This window comes from Chionomys nivalis, chromosome X (assembly GCF_950005125.1).
Source record: "Chionomys nivalis chromosome X, mChiNiv1.1, whole genome shotgun sequence".
Classification (NCBI taxonomy): Eukaryota; Metazoa; Chordata; class Mammalia; order Rodentia; family Cricetidae; genus Chionomys; species Chionomys nivalis.
Window position 1 is genome coordinate 49,275,536 of NC_080112.1, and position 16,922 is coordinate 49,292,457.

A 16,922-nucleotide genomic window follows, 5' to 3' on the forward strand; every position below is an offset into this window, starting at 1 on the left:
TACCTGTTCAAGACTGTTCTTGAGATGTTGGGTCATGGGAGAATGGGGTAGATAAATGTTGGAGACTGAAGTCTCACCTCAGTACATCAGACAATCTATACTCTGAGGGTTTGGAAGACTCACATGAGTAAAGTGTACAATCATAAGAGCAAGTCACACTTGGCTAGAAAGCCACATGCAGCAAAAGTTATTTCGCTATAGATACATATACAGATACAAATAGCCAGTTGTAATGAATAGCCTGAAGTAAACTCATTCCCTTCTGTGCTACACCTATGGGGTATGAAAGCATAATGTAAGAATAATTTTATAGTTTTGAAGAAATTGAAGTCACAGGAGTATTGTCTTGCTTTCTTAGAGTTTTGTCATAAGCACTCAGAAATCTCATATCATAGACCATGTTCTGACACTGTGCTAGTATTAATTCAACTACGTTTTTATGCGGCTTTATAGCATTTTTCAAATAAAATACTATGATACATAATATTTTCTGAGGATCGTTTTAGTTATTGTATGCCTTTTGTGATTCTACATGAATTTAAGGACTTTTTCATTACTTGAATGACAAAAATGTTTTGGCAGCAACTTCACAGTTTGAAAATCACTTTGCATGCATGGTATGACAACTTTAACATTGATTCTCTAAGTACACGAACACTATAGAAGTTCCACCTTTAAGTCACTTATTCAGTAAACTTTTTCGTTCTTTTTCACCTTTCACTGTAGTGGTTTCTTTCTGAATGAAAAAATAAGAACATGACTTCTAGGTATGGGTTGAGGAGGTTTATTGTAGGTATGAGCAAGAGCACAGCCAGAGACATCTGGAAGCATCCAGACTATACCTGGCCTGCAGATAGAATCAGTCCATGAGAGAAGAGTGGGGGATGGGGTAGTGAGTGAGAAAGGAAAGAGAGATAGAGGAGTTAAGAGGCCTGAAGCAAGTCAAGAGACTAAATGCCCCAAGAGACCAAGAGGACATGTGATCAAAATGATTGATATTATATAGGATTAGAGAAGTTAGCAGAAGGTAACTGATGCTCAGGGGCTGGAGAGTTTCAAATCTGGGTGCAGAAGTGAGAAGTATTTAGAGGAGCTAGGACTTTGTAGTAGCTACTTGCTATGCTGAGAGAGCCTGGTGACCAGTGTCTGCCTTAGATTTAATAAACACCTCAGTTAACAATTTGTCATGGGTTTCTTTGAGACATACCACTACCTTCATTATTTTTATTTTTAGATTTTCTTTGAAGCTAGGATGAATGGCATTTCATTTATCTTTTTTTTTTTGTATTTCTTGTGTAGAAAGGTTACTGCTTTTCCTATTTCAATAACTGTATCCTGCTCCCATGTTTTGTTTTTTAGTCCTATAAGCCCTTGTGACATCTTCTAGTTATTTCTTATAATGGAATAACATAAGTAAAAACCATTGTAATATAACTTCCTCATTTTCTTTTTGTATCAAAATTACTTGGTTTTATTTTTGCCTAAACACTGACTAAGTAACTATCACTGTATGGAATATAAATGGCAAATGTAGTCATTTTCTTGATGTTCTAAATCTTAGAGTTAGACCTTTTAGTTTTATTTAGTTTTTCAAATTCAGTATGACATCTGCTTTATATTATATAGATACAAACTTTATTATGTTGAAATGCAATCCTTCACATAATTATCTAGAACTATGTTTACAGTTTTGAGGCATAGTCTTCCTAAGTTTCTTAGAGCAGTCTCAAAATTGTTATGTACCTTAGGCTAGTCTACAATTTATAATCTTCCTGTCTCAACTTCTAAAATGCCGCTAACTTTCATGCCTGGTTATGTTGTTTGTTTACATCAGGAGAGATAAAAGGAAGAACCAGAGAAAGAAAGAAACTTAGAAGGAAGCAAGGAAAGAAGGAAGAAAACAGGAAATTAGACATTGCATGGAGAAGTATTATACGAGGTGTGTAAGAGCAAATAGAAAGACCAATAGTATAGCTCAGTATTAGAGCTCTGGAGCCACTAAATCAATTATTAGCAGTAAAGAGAAAATGAGACAGAGAGAGAAACGAATAAAATAGGAAATATAATAATACACTGATTATGGATAATCAAGGATAAGTTTTCATTCCTGTAGGTATGATAATAATACATGATATAGAACAAAATATGAACGTACTAACAAATTTGTAATGACAAATCTTTCGGCTGTTTGTCTAAGAGTTTGTGTATCATTTGTCTTACTCTGCTTCCCATTTTGCTGTCTAGTAACCAGAAGGTATGGATTTGGGGCAGAGTAAGTAGTTACAATATTTGATTGCACTTCTGCTTCTCAAGACTGAATGGCAGCAGAATTTAATGTTTTCTAACCTTTGAGTCTTCAGCCTCCAATTCTCAAAATTGTAAAGCAGCTCCTTCCTCTGCTCCTTCACCTCGTGATACTTCTGGAGCTAGCTTCCCTACTTGATAATCAGAGTGAAGTGACATCTACATACCATGGGGACTCCAAACTGATTTTTTTCTTTGCGTATACATGTGTGTATATACATAGGATATCATAAACATTGTTTAATTTTTTGGCAAGTAGCATCTGTGCCAACACTTTATTGACAGATTTTCTTTTTTTCTACTATGTTGCCTTTTTTAGCATTCCTTAAAATTATTTGTAAGTGCCCTCCCCCAACTCCCTTGACTTTTTTGCCAGTCAGCAGGGAGTTTCCTGTGGGTAGGCCTCCCCAAAATCCAACCCCATCCAGGAGCTCCTCCAAATGACCAGCCACACCCTGTCCCAAACCCATCTATCTTCCTGCAACCTTGGTGAAACTCTGAAACAGCTTGCTCCAATACTGAGGGAACTTAAGAGGTGGACACCCAACTTTCTTGGACCTCCACAGTGAAACAAAACCCCAGGCCCCTCCCCCACCTTCCTAGGCTATTTTAGCCAAGCAGCAGGAAATTTCCTGTGGGTAGGCCTCCCCCATATCCAACCTCATCCAGAGGCCCCTCAAAATGACAAGCCACACCCTGCCTTGCAACCTCTCTGGAACTCTGGAAAACAGTTTGTTCCAATACTGAGGGAACTTACGTGGTGAGTGAACAGTCACATGGCAGGACACCACACTCTCTAGGACCTCCACAATGGGATAAAACCCCAGGCCTGTCCCCCAACTCCCTTGGCTTTTCTAGACTGCCAGCAGGGAGGTTCCTGTGGATAGGCTCACCCAAAACCCAACTCCATCCACTGGATCTCCCAAGCTACTAGAGATAACTTGCCTAAGATTTGAGCACTTGCTACAATACTGAGAGGACCAAAAGCTTGCTCTAAAACTGAGGGGACCAAGAGAGAGTACTAAAAGAGTAAACCAGGAGAGAAGACCATGAAAGCAGGCTTATGGAGACCTCAGGGGCTTTCTGAGACAGACATTGACAGTAAAGATCAGACCAAGAAAAGCCCCAAATACTCAGACAAACACTGTGAGGGTTGGACCAAGATGCAAAGAGATGGGTAGGTGCCAATGTAAGAATCCCTCCAACAATCTAAAAAGAAACATAGTAACAGAATCCAGTGGTCAAAAAACAGGAAGACTTGATCTTCCTAACTCAGAAGATGCAGAAGAAATGACTTTAAATGTAACTTTATGAAAATGATGGAGATATTTAAAGAGGAAATGAAAAACTCCCTTAAGGAAATTGAGGGAAAGACAAAAAATTAGAACAAATTAATAAATCCCTCAAAGAAATCCAAGACCCCCCCACAAACACACACAAAAAATCACAGAGATGAAGCAAGCAGTTCAAGATGGGAAGACTGAAATAGAGGAAAAAAAAAGCCAAGAAAATTCTGGATATGGAAAATCTGGTTAAAAAAATAGGAACACAAGAGATAAAAGAAATAATCTCAGGTGCTGAAGATACTATATAGGAAATAGACTCATTAGTCAAAGGAAACATTAAATCCAAGAAATCGTTAACATAAAAGATGCAAGAAATCTGGGACACCATGAAAATCTTGAACCTAAGAATAATAGGGGTAGAAGAAGGAGAAGAACTCCAGCTCAAGGCACAGAAAAACTATCCAACAAAATCATAGAAAAAACTTTCCCAGACTAAAGAACGATATCCCTATGAAGGCACAAGAAGCTTACAGAACATCAAGTATACTGGATCAAAAAAAGTCCCCTCACCATATAATAATCAAAACACAAAACATACAGAATAAAGAAAGAATATTAAGAGTTACAAAGGAAAAAGGTCAAGTAATATATAAAGATAAACCTATCAGAATTACATCCAAATTCTCAATTGAAACCATGAAAGTCAAAAAGTCATGGATAGATGTGCTGCAGACATTGAGAGACCACAGATGCAAGCCCAGAGTACTATACTCAGCAAAGCTTTCAATAACCATTGATGGAGAAAACAAGATATTCCATGACAAAAACAGATTTAAACAATACATATCCACAAACACAGCCCTACTGAAAGTACTAGAATGAAAACCCCATCCATAGGAAGATAACTGCACTCACAAAAACACAGGCAACTGATAACCCCTTATGAGCATAACCCAAAGAAGGGAAACACACAGACACTGCTACTGAAAAATAATCAGAATTAACAACCACTGGTCATCAATATTGTTTAATATCAATGGACTCAATTCACCTATAAAAAGACACAGGCTAAGACAGTGGATATGAAAACAGAATCCAACCTTCTGTTGTATACAAGAAACACACCTCAACCTCAAACCATTTCCTCAGAGTAAAGGGTTGGGGAAAGGTTTTTCCAATCAAATGGACCTAAGAAACAAGTGGATATAGCTATCCTAATATCTAACAAATTGATTTCAAACTAAAACAAATCAGAAGAAATGGAGAAGAACACTTTTTGCTCATAAAAGTAACAATCCATCAGGATGTAGTCTCAATCTTAAACATCTATGCCTCTATTACAAGAGCACCCACATATGTAAAAAAAAAAAAAAAAAAAAAAAAAAAAAAAAAACACCATTAAAACTTAAACCACACGTCACACCCCACACACTAATAGTAGTAGACCTCAACACTTCATTCTCACCAAAGGAAAGATCAACCAGACAGAAACTTAAGAGAGAAATAAGAGAATTAACAGATGTCATGAATCAAATAGACTTAACAGACTTCTATAGAACATTCAACCCAAACACAAAAGAATAGACCTTCTTCTCAGCATCTCATATAGCCTTAACCAAAACTGATCACATACTTGGCAACAAAGCAAACCTCTACAGATACAAAAAAATGTAGTTACCCCATATCTTATTGGATCATCTTGGATTAAAGTTATAATTTAACAAAAACACTACTTTCAGAAAGCCTAAAACCAGATGAAAATTGAACAGTGAAGTACTGGGCCAACCCCTGGGTCAAGGATGAAATAAAGAAAGAAATGAAAGTCTTCCTTGAATTCAATGAAAATGAAGGTACAATATATCCAAACCTATGGGACACTATGAAAGCAGTGCTAAGAAGAAATTTCATAGCACTAAGTGCCCACATAAGAAAATGGAGAAAACTTAAATTAGTGACTTAACAGCACAAATGGATGCTCTAGAACAAAAAGAAGCAGACTCATCCAGGAGGAGTAGAGAATAGGAAATAATCAAATTGAGGGCTGATATCAACAAAATAGTAACAAAGAAAACAATAAAAAGAATCAATAAAACAAAGAGCTGGTTCTTTGAGAAAATCAACGAGATGGATAAGCCCTTATCGAAACTAATCAAAAGGCAGAGAGAGACCATCCAAATTAACAAAATCAGAAATGAAAAGAGGGACATAATAACAGACACTGAGGGAATTCAGAGAATAATTAGGTCTTACTACAAAAGCCTGTACTCCACAAAATTGTAATATGTAAAGAAATGTAAAATTTTGTAGATATATACCATATACCAAATTAAATCAAGACCAGGTGGGAAATTTAAATAGACCTATAAACTGCAAAGAAAGAGAAGCTGTCATCAAAAACCTCCCAAGCAAAAAAAGCCCAGGGTCAGATGGTTTTTGTGCAGAATTCTACAAGAACTTCCAAGAAGAGCTAATAGCTATACTCCTCAAAGTTTTCCATATAATAGAAACAGAAGGAATATTTCCAAACTCTTTTTATGAGTCTACAGTTACCCTGATACCAAAACCACACAATGACTCAACAGACCAATCTCAGTCATTAACATGAATACAAAAATACTCAATACAATACTGCCAAAACAAATCCAAGAACACATCATAAAAACCCATCTACCATGATCAAGTTGGCTTTATCCCAGAGATGCAGGGCTGGTTCAACATCATCAATGTAGCCCATCATATATATAAACTGAAAGAAAAAAAAAACATATGATCATTTCATTAGATGCTAAAAAACTTTGACAAAATCCAACATCCCTTCATGATAAAGCTCCTGGAGAGATAAGGGATACAGCAAGAAGACAACCAACATCAAATTAAATGACGGAGCGAAAAAGCAATTCCACTAGAATTAGAAACAAGACAAGGATATTCACTTTCTCCATATCTTTTCAACACAGTTCTCAAGGTTTTGGCAATAGCAATAAGACAACAGAAGGAGAGCAAGTTGATTCAAATTGGAAAATAAGAAGTTGAACTTTCCTTATTTGCAGATGATATGATAGTATATATAAGTGACCCCAAAAACTCTGCCAGGGAACTCTTATAGATGATAAATATCTTCACTGATGTGGCATGATACAAGATCAACTAAAAAGAAATCAGTAGCATACTTATACCCAATTGATAAAGAAGCTGAGAAGGAAATCAGAAAAACATCACCTTTCACAATAGCCAAAATTAACATAAAATATCGTGGGGTAACAATAACCAAAGAAGTGAAATACCTATTTAACTTTAAGTCTTCGAAGAAAGAACTTTAAGAAGACACCAGAAAATGGAAAGATATCCCATGCTCTTGCATATGTAGGATCAACATAGTAAAAATGGCAATCCTACCAAAAGCAATCTATAGATACAATGTAATTCCCATCAAAATCTCAACACAATTCTTCACAGACCTTGAAAGAAAAATAATCAACTTCATATGGAAAAACAAATAACCCAGGATAGACAAAACAATCCTGTACAATAAAGGAACTTCGGAAGGCATCGCCATCTCTGACTTAAAGCTCTACTATAAAACTATAGTATTAAAAACAGTTGGATATTGGCATAAAAACATACACGTATCAATGGAATTGAATCAAAAACCTTTGGTATTAATCCGTATACCTATGAATACCTGATTTTTTACAAAGAAGCAAATTCATACAATGAAAAAAAGAAAACATCTTCAACAAATGGTGCTGGCATAACTGGATGTCAACATATAGAAAAATGCAAATAGATCCATATCATTCACCATTCAGAAAACTCATGTACAAATGGATAAAAGACTTCAACATAAATCCAGTCACACTGAAGCTGATAGAAGAGAAAGTGGGAAGAAGCCTTGAACGCTTTGAGACTTTGAGATCAGTGGTCAATAAATGGAACCTCCTGAAACTGAGAAGCATCTGTAAGGCAAAGGATTTTATAGCATATATACTATAGAATGAGAAAAGATCTTTACCAACCCAAATCTGACAGAGGGCTGATCTTCACTATATATAAAGAATTCAAAAAACTAGACACCAAATATCAAATAATTCAATTAAAAATGGGGCACAGATATAAACAGAGAATTTTCAAAAGAAAAAACTCAAATTACCGAAAGTATTGGGGACTATACTTGACTGGGTTTTCATATTCTAGGGAAGGGGCATGAGGATTAGAAATATTAGGAAGGAGAAACAGAGATATGGGTTCAGGGTATGTCTGTGTTTTTTTCACAGGATGGGAATCAAGCCAGATGGCTTCCAGAATATCTGGTCTGATGTGTCCAGCAGAGAAATGCCAGCCCTGATGATATTGCAGCTGCTGATGACTTCATAGAAAAAATGAAAAAAGGTTCCCAAATCCATGATCCTCACTTCCTCATACTACCCTGCTGCAGTCAGAGGAAAGAGGTACCTGAACCAGTGTTTCTCAATTACTACATCAAGCTGAGAAGGGAAAGAAGTTTGTAGTGATGATGATTCCCAGCCTCTTGATGGATGTGCTGTGCAAACTTCCAGACTTAGTGAGTCTTGTTTATTTTGGAACCATACCAGAAACACAGACTGAACATATACACTGTTTTACACTTTCACATACATAACTCAGATTGCCAGTGAGGTATTCAGTCTGCTGTTGAAATGTTGAAAGAACCTGAGAAGTGAGACATCAATTTTCCCCTCAAGGGACAAAAATCATTACAAGGAGTTAATGAAGCCCTTCTTCAAATATGAGGAGGTTAGAGTAAGGTTTTTGGGGTTTTGTTGTTGTTGTTGTTGTTGTTACTCAGAGAGTAGGACAATTACTTAAAAGCAGCATTGCTATTGGACTCTCACCCATTACAGAAACCTTTTCTTGTCTTTTGGTTAAAATGGATTTAAGAGAATTGTGATTTAACAAAAAGTGTTATGGTATTGACTGGTTAAATTGTGTAATGTTATTGCCCTGTTAATGCTGTATTTAGTTCATTGCATGTTGTTAATGATTAGAAAAAGATTAGAACTTGTCTAAGAAAAGTTTGGCATTGCCAATGAATTCTTGAATTTGACGTTTGATAAGACAAATTTAGATTTTGATACAGCTGAATACTGTTAAGAAATACTCTAGACCAATTCAATAGGGCAAAAGGGCATTCCTAACCCTGGTGATCCTCCACTCCTTTAAATAGGAGATACTATAGCCATAGAACTATGCATAGCACAAAGTAGTACCTGTTTGCTTACCATCAGCTATTTGCTGATGAACTCTCTTGATAGAAACTTGGCTCAGAGACAGAGCTCAGAGGTACTTTTTTTCTTAACTCTATGCTTACAGAGATTGGCAGTCACAAATGGGTTTGAACCTTTTTACCCCCCCCCCCAGGCATCTAATACATGGGCATGTAGGATTGGAATGCATGTACTGAAGATGGGTAAGTCGGGGAAATGAGAAAGTGTTCACCTAAGGCAGATACAATCATCTGTCCTGTTATAGAATCACAGGCTTTATTAAAATTAATAAAAAGGGAAGAATTGTGAAGGCCTCAAAATGTGAGCCTATTTCTACCTTGACCAAAAGTCAGAGAGTTGGAACTTACCTCTATTCCTTTAAGGTTATTGGGTTTCTACCTTAGACAAAGTTACCACCTAGATTCAGATCAGAGAGTTCTGCTCTCTCAAAGTTATTGTCAAGAGGTGTGGCTAATAATCAGACCTTGTATTTCAGGAATAGAGAAGTAGATATGTTTCTACCTCAAACAAAAGTCTAAGGATACAAGGTTCCAGTTTCATTAAGGAGAAAACATTGGATTCCACACAGGGAGTGGTTTGCTTACAGAATGTTTTGGGCAAGAGTATGAGCTTGATTTGCTTTGTTCTAGCAACAGAATGTTTAGCTACAGGTGAAGCCTAAGACATTGAATTGATATGTTCATTTCGTTGTTTAATGCAGATTTTTGTCTTACTCCTACTTTTGAGTCAGGGGTATTTTAAGCAATTGGAAATTATATGCAGGCAATTTCAATATTCACTGGAACTCCCTCCTGATACTATCCTGTATTTTTCTGTTTTATTATGTTCATGACTTCATATTCTTTACTAATATTTCTAAATCCTCATGTCTCTACCCTGACAAGTGGCATTTTTGTTAAGACTAGTCCATGAAAATTTATATAATAAAGAGTTTATTTGGACTTATGATTTCAGAAGGAGAATCCATAATGGGGGATGGGGACTTCATGATAGCAGATGCAGTTAACATAAAGCTAACAGATCACATCTTCAAAGTAAAGTTCAGCCCTGTCCCCAGTGATATTGTTCCTCTATTGAGACTGTACTTCCCACTTGTTCCATCACTGCACAAAGAACACCACTATCCGGGGAGAAAGTGTTCAAATACTTTAGCATATGGTGGATGTTTCACTTAAACCACCACATTTTCTTATTTCTTTTCAAATACTTTCTGTATGAAATTATCCTTCTTTGATCATTATTCTGCCTTTTTCAAAAGCATCTTATTTTTTGATTTCCATGAAGTCACAGAAATTTCACAAATATAGTAATATAAGAACAATATATCTTCATAATTTTCATGGCATTGAGTTTCAAATGTACTTTTTCATCTTCAGGATTTTTTATAACTCTAATATTTATAAATATGTATATGCATAATATTTGTTCTTATGAGTTTATAAAATGTAAATTATTGCCTTTAATCCCAGCACTCAGGAGGCAGAGGCAGGCGGATCTCTGTGAGTTCGAGACCAGCCTGGTCTACAGAGCTAGTTCCAGGACAGGCTCCAAAGCCACAGAGAAACCCTGTCTCGAAAAACCAAAAAAAAAAAATGTAAATTATCATTCACGTTTTTGGATAATTTAAGTTTTTTTACAAATGAAGGGAAAACCCCCAAGCAAGAAAAATTTTGAAGTACTTCACAACCCTGAACCTCTTTTAATTTTAATGTTTTTTAGCAAAGCTCCATCTTGATCTTACACAGTGACAGTGAGTATTGTATCTCTTATCATTAACTAGAATGTTTCTTCACATCTGGTATAGCAATTAAATTATACTAATATTATTAGAAAAATCAAGGGAAAAACAAAATCATTCAATTGTTTAAATAGTGAATCACAGAGGTTAGGGTATTGTTCCAATTGAAGAATGTGAATTAAACATTATCAATAATATTGAGTACAGTTTACAAAGAAAATCATCATTTCACTCTTTATTAGGGAATATAATTATATATATATATGTGTATATAATAAAAGAAGGATATATGTATTAAATTTACACATCATCCTTATGAAAATTAAGTCCATGTCATTGTAAAATCTTTGTCCTGCAGAAAATGAAAATTTAAAGAACGTTTTATGGATATTGAACTAATACATAAAGGGTTTCTCCACTGCTGCTATAATGAGCATAGCAAAAAAAAAAAAGTACCTGTACCTTCTAGACATGTAAAAAGAGCTTAGTCATGAACCAAACTATACACATGGCTGTACCTGATAAGCAGAACCAATGACACAACTGACTCAAGATAACCAGGCACACTAAAAGGACACCATAACATCCACTGGACAGTTCAGCAAAGATCAAGAACAATGTTCTGTCTACAAACCTAGAGATGTCACTTTGATATTCCAGGTGACTAGAGAGTCTCCCAAAGGATTCTGATCCTCAAATCAGAGAGTAAACTTGACCTTCAGGTAAGATATATCACACAGTTGAGCAGCCTTGGGGAGATAGGCTTAGGACCGTAGTTAGGAAATTTCACTGTATGATGACACTCAGTTCAATAAAATACAACTTTGGTATACCAAATATGCATATCTACCTTCTTGCTCATGACACCTTGTTAATGTATTTCTCATAGCATTGCTATGGTCCAATTTTGGCAAATAGTCTTAAACTCAGAGAGAGCTGAATTCAACAAAAGTTGATGGTTAGTTAAAGATACCTTGGTGTTTTACACATTGAACAAAGTTCTTAGTTCCATACTTCCTGCTCGTGAAAAATCTTTTAATCTAATTTCTGTGTGTAGGATCTTTGAATTCTATACTACTCAAAAATGAATAGTTGAGAATTTCTAGTAAAACCTGAAAAGAAATACAACATTGTAAATGTTTCAATACATAAATCAAACATTTACTACAGCAGCATAATCTTATGTAAAAGTTCTCTTTTCTAGTCAAAGATAACTCATTTTAATTCCACTCAATCCATTTTTATCATCTTCCTGTTTAGTGACAATTGTTGATTCCATTGCCTCCTGGGGAATCATGGGTAGATATTATCAAAAAAGTATACTTCTTTAAAGTTGTACATAACCTTTCCAAACTCATACATTCACCCTCTCTCTATCTCTTTCTCTTTTTCTCCTCTCTCCCTCCCTTCTTTGTTACTCCCCTCTGTGTGTGTGTGTTGTGTGCATATGTCAGTATCTTTATGTGAAGTTACACATGATTGTGCATATGCCTGTGAAGGCCTATTATCAGTGGTGTGTTTCTTTCTTTCTTTTTCTTTACCTTATTTTTTGACATTGTTTCTTCCACTGATTCAGGAATTCACCATCTGTCCTGACTATTAATCTTTGAAGATCCATCTGCCTCTTGCTCAGTGGGATTAAAACTGCATACCACCATATCAGCCCTTTTTATTTGTTGTAACTTGAGTTTTGGAGATCCTAGTCCTCTTGCTTGTGCATTAAAGATGCTACCCATTGAGGTATTACCCCATCTCTTATACTTTTAATGTATAGAAATTAAGTTTTACAGAAAAGTACTTACATATGTTGATATTGGTTATCAGGTATTGCTCTGAGTCATAGATAAAAATTAATAATATCTGAGAATCCTACTAAGGATACAGAGCTCAAATGCTAGTTGAAAATGTCAATAAAATATATTTGATGCAATGTCTAGGAGTCAAAACCTTTTAATTTGTCTAAGATAAATAGAAAAATCATCTGAACTTCTCTCAGTGTTTTGTTTCATTTTGTTTTGTTTTTTATGTTAGGAAGAGATAATTAAATAATAGGAAATTATCTCATATTATTGAAGTTTAAAATTCTACGACCAACATTTTAATAGACTGAACTTCTCCTGACTCTTCTTTCCTTATCTAGCAGATAAAAGGAGATACATCCTGTCTGTGTCCCCTCATGGTCATTCTCTCTATGTACACAGAGTTTTCACTTGCATTTTCTGGCTAACCTGCTCCCAAATAATCATACAAAACTATGTTAATTACAACACTGTTTGGCCAATGACTCAGGCCTATTTCTAGCTATTTCTTACATCTTATATTAACCCGCTTTTGAAAAATTTTTGTACTACCACAAGGCTGTGGCTTACTGGTAAGGGTCTTGGTATCTTTCTCCTTCAACAGCTACATTGCATCTCCCTTATTACACCTTTTTCCCTCCTCTGTCTCTGTTTGAATTTCATGGTGTGCTATATTCTGCCCTGTCATATTCCAAAGAAGCTTCTTTATTAACCAGTGATAATAAAACATATTCACATCATACAGATGGGAATCTCACATCATCTCCCCTTTTCTGTTTAATTAAAAAGGAAGGTTTTAATACTAACATAGTAAAACTACATATAACAAAACAGTTATTAAGCATTATCAATATTATCAGTTATCAAGCATTATAACTATAATATTTACTCTATTTATATTTGGCAAATTAAGGAAAATACTCTATCATCAAACTTATCTTTGTGATATCTAATTTATTTTTTATTATAACTATGAAGAACTATAACTTTCTTTTTTTTTTTTTTTTTTTTTGGTTTTTCGAGACAGGGTTTCTCTGTGGCTTTGGAGCCTGTCCTGGAACTAGCTCTGTAGACCAGGCTGGTCTCAAACTCACAGAGATCCGCCTGCCTCTCCCTCCCAAGTGCTGGGATTAAAGGCGTGCGCCACCACCGCCCGGCTATAACTTTCTTTCTTAAATCCATCAAAGATTCCAGAAGTATATGATATTATCTAAGTAAAAGAAAGTATATTTTAAGTAACTTCCAAAACTTTAGAATTGAAAGAAACATCTCACTGTCTGGACAGTCATCAGTCACCCAAAGTTCTTCTGTAACATTGGGAAATTCATCTTCAACCTACAGGCTAATAGTGTCCAAAAGACACTTTTCCATGAAGCAGGAAATTTGAAAGACTCTTTCACCTATATTGCCAGTTTGACAGTAACTTTCTTATGTGTCCTGCAGAATGTCTGGCAGACTCTTTCATGAAGCAGTAACCCTGAAGAACTGTCTCACCTTCTTTAGGTAAGTTCAGCAGCTGTTTTTCTGTGAGTCTTGCATGTCCAGTTTATAAGGTATACCATAAAGCAGTCCTGGCAAGAGCAGTTTATTGCCCAAAGGGCTAGCTTTGTCACATTGAAGGCAAATTCCATAATGAGTTTCTCCAAAGCCCATCAAACTCTCTGACACAGTTGTTGCTGCCAGAAACAGATATTTCTCACTGTCAAGAAAAGTCTAAGTTCTTAAAACTTTTTAAATGTCATATTCTGTAGGTCTTTGAAGTGTTGAGAATTATGTGTCTAATGAAATATATCTCTGTATATCAGGAAAATCTAACCCACATCATTAAGAGTTTGATTATTATAGATGAGTATCTATGAATCCATAATTTTAAATTATACATTACAGTTTTAAATGAGCTGTATAAAGCATAATACCTTAAACAAGAGTAAAAATATTCATGTAAAAAAATTGACCTTAAATTTATCTCAATAAATCAATATCCAAGCAAATATAATCATTTCTTGATCATATCCCCCTTATAATATTTTTTTAGAAATTGACTGTGACTACTAATTATGTTTGACCAACCCTTTTAAAGTGAAAATAAGCATTTATAAATAATCACTTTGAGAATTTGGGCAATTTTTTCTCCATATAGCTTCTTGCTGTTTAATGGGCAAAGTATTTTTAGGGTTCATGGAGACCTTTTGGGGGATCTTGTTCCATCAATCCACATTAGCCTAGAAGGAATCCATAGGTTCTGATCTTCTGTGAATATAAAAGTAGAACCTTTCTTTTCCAAAGTATCATATCCTTAGACTCAAATTGTGAAGTCAAAAAACCTTTAAAATATGTATGTTGTCTTAGCTTCACAGCTTCCAGAATCAAATGTTTTTCAGCAATTAACTCATTAACTGTCAAAAAAAAACCAAAATAAAGCACAATTATATACACAATCCAGACTCTCTATGTATATTGCATCTTTACATGGTTTATTTTTTTACTTTCCTACTTTTTAAGTATTTATTGTATTACATTATTCCCTTAAGCTTTGACTATCTGTACTCCTTCATCTCTCTCCCTCCTAAGCCCATGTACATTGATCCAGAACTGAGACCCATTTAGATCTCTTTTTTTTTGTCTGAACCTGTCTTTACTGTATATCTGTAATTTTTTTCATCAGAAGTGCTTTTTAAATTGCTAAGCAGTGCAGCTCGAACTACTGCTACAGCTTTGCTTTTTTATTCTACCTCATCCAAAATGGTGGAGGTATGTTTACTGCCTCTGCAAGCCATGCTCACCACTCCAGCTCTAGGGACACTGTGGGTCCATGTTGCTGCCATTATCCATTAGCAACTTGCTGCATGCTGCTCACAATTCACATAACTGCTTCATAATTGAACCTCCTGAAAGAGCCAGAGCCATTCCTGCCATAAGCACAAACCAATAAACTATTTCTTAAAGGAGCAGTGTCTCTGCTAGCCACTAGCAAACAGAATATGCTGAAAAAAATGTGTCTACCAAGAAATTCCAATTGACTCCCATTTCTGTGGGTCTAGAAGCCCCCTTTTAAAGGTTTTTTATGCTTTATGTAGATTATATTGCTGAATGTTGGTTGCCATTATATAAATGGAGACTGTGTTTGTGTCTTATGTCCACCCTGTCCTAAATAATCACACAAAACTATATTAATTACAACACTGTTTGACTAATGGCTCAGGTGTATTTCTAGATAGCTCTTACAGTTTAAATTAATGAGTTTCTATTAATCTATGTATCACAATGAGGCTGTGGCTTACTGGTAAGTTTCTAGCATCTTTCTTCTCAGCAGCTACATGGCATCTCACTGACTCCACCTTCTTTATTTCTCTGTCTCTGCTTGGATTTCCTACCTTGCTATATTCTGCCCTGCCATCATCCAAAGCAGCTTCTTTATTAATCAATGGTAATAAAGCATATAAATAGCATACAGAGGGGAATCTCATATCATCTCTTTGTACACACCACTGTTATCTCTTTATGTTCCCAAAATTCCATTTTATAGAAAGATAAGGTCATATGAATTAGGGCACTATGGTTGTCTCAGACATTTCAATCTGTTGGTGTCACTATTAGTTAAATTACGGTGTTGTGGTTTTCTTATAAGAATCATATATCCAAAGGATACTCAATCGTGCCACAAGGACATGTGCTCGACTATATTCATAGCAGCATTGTTTGTCATAGCCAGAACCTGGAAACAACCTAAATGCTGCTTGACTGAAGAATGGATTAGGAAAATGTGGTACATTTACACAATGAAGTATTACAAAGCAGAAAAAAATAACAACATCTTGAATTTTGCAAGGAAACTGATGGAGCTAGAAAACATCATTTCGAATGAGGTAGCCCAGACACAGAAAGACAATTATCATATGTTCTCATTCATAACTGGTTTTTAAAAATAAATCAAAGAAAACCAGCCTACAAATCATAATCCCAAAGAACTTAGACAACAATGAGGACACTAAGAGAAACTTACATAGATCTAATCTATATGGGAAGTAGAAAAAGACAAAATCTCTTGAGTTAATTGGGAGCATGGGGACCTTGGAGGAGGGATGAAGGGGGAGGAAAGAGGCAGGGAGGGGGTCAGAGAAAAATGTAGAACTCAATAAAAATCAATAACAAAAGAAGTAGGATACTGTAGGAGGGTTTTGGGAGAATAAACTTCACAAACTTTTCATCTTCTTTTTCTGATTCATGCTGGCTGTTGAAGATGTGAGCTCTAAAACTACTGTTCCTGCCACTATGCTTGATTTTTATTTTCTTTTTTTTATTAATTAATTTATTTAATTATTAAAGATTTCTGCCTCTTCCCCGCCACCACCTCCCATTCCCTCCCCCTCCCCCAATCAAGTCTTCCTTCCTCCTCAGCCCAAAGAGCAAGCAGGTTTCTCTGCCCTGTGGGAGGTCCAAGGACCATGCACCTCCATCCAGGTCTATTAAGGTGAGCATCCAAACTACCTGGGCTCCCACAAAGCCATTACGAGCAATAGGATCAAGAACC